Source organism: Chenopodium album, chromosome 16 (assembly GCF_948465745.1).
Source record: "Chenopodium album chromosome 16, dcCheAlbu1.1, whole genome shotgun sequence".
Classification (NCBI taxonomy): Eukaryota; Viridiplantae; Streptophyta; class Magnoliopsida; order Caryophyllales; family Amaranthaceae; genus Chenopodium; species Chenopodium album.
Genome location: NC_137849.1, coordinates 27,095,243 through 27,096,391, shown reverse-complemented (window position 1 = coordinate 27,096,391; position 1,149 = coordinate 27,095,243). Strand labels below are relative to the sequence as shown.

The window sequence follows — 1,149 nt, the reverse complement described above, 5'->3', positions numbered from 1 at the left end:
GCAAATCCGGGTGGAGGTCCTCTTTGAGCATTGTTTTGAAAGTTGCCTCTACCTTGATTGTTCCAATTACCCCTATTTTGAAACTTGGTAGGTAGCACTTTCCAACTTTGCCTTGATAGCGGACATCTCCTTCCCCAAGTTTGTCATTTGTGAGGATAGATTGTTGATTGCATTTATATGATCAACCGAGTACACCGAAGAGCTACTCTTGCTAGTTGACTCTCTTTCTCCATCTTGCCAATCTCTATAATACCTCACTACGTCTTCAATTATGTCCACCACTTCCTCTTCCGTTTTGTTCATGATAGGACCTCCGGCTCCTCCATCTAAACATGATTTTCCTTGAGGGCTAAGGCCTCCATAGAAAATTTGAATGATTTGATAGGTTGGAATTCCGTGATGAGGACATTCTCTTTGACACTCTTTGTATCTCTCCTATGCTTCATAGAGGATCTCACTTGGCTTTTGCTAGAAACCTTGAATCAAAGCTCTAGCCTCCGCCGTTTTCTTTTGAGGATAGAAACGGGATAGAAATTCCTTGGTAACCTCGTCCCATGTCCATAGAGAATTCGGCTTGACCTCCTTGTCTAGCCATTCAAAAGCACGCCCTATGAGAGAAAAGGGAAAGAGCTTGAGGCGGATGAATACTTGGGAAATTCCGTTCACCCTGATAGTATTGCAATATTTTTCGAACTCCTTGAGATGGTTTAGTGGGCTTTCATGCTTGGCCCCACTAAATTTTCGCCTCTCTATCAAAGTGATCATTGCCGGTCTTATTTTAAAATCATTTGCCGGTATTGTAGGTGGAGCAATCCCACTCTCAAATCTATATGCACCGGGAATCCCCAATTCTTTCAATGCCACTCTTGGGTTTTCTCCCATTCTTGCTTGTTCTTCTTATTGTGGTTCTTCTTCACTTGAAATGCGAGGGCTCAAAGATCGTCTAGCACCCCTCAACCTTGCAATAGTTCTCTCAATTTTCGGATCAAATAGCACTAAAGAATGACCACGTGCTCTATGCATAAAATCTCAAAAGAAATGGTTAGTAGCACGGCTACAAATGTAGCCTAAAAGAAAATCTTTTTGTATTTTCAATTAAAGGTGAAATAGACTCAACAACTATAACAAAGCACCAATATCACTCCCTGG

The 1,149-nt window shown here is 41.7% G+C and overlaps 1 non-coding gene across 1 annotated transcript; it reads left to right on the top strand.

Moving 5' to 3' along the window:
- Positions 1 to 391: 391 nt before the first annotated feature.
- On the top strand, positions 392 to 497 carry LOC145587023 (small nucleolar RNA R71). The gene has a single exon (XR_014101087.1). It is a non-coding gene; the product is annotated as a small nucleolar RNA R71 (small nucleolar RNA).
- The last annotated feature ends 652 nt before the right edge of the window (positions 498 to 1,149 follow it).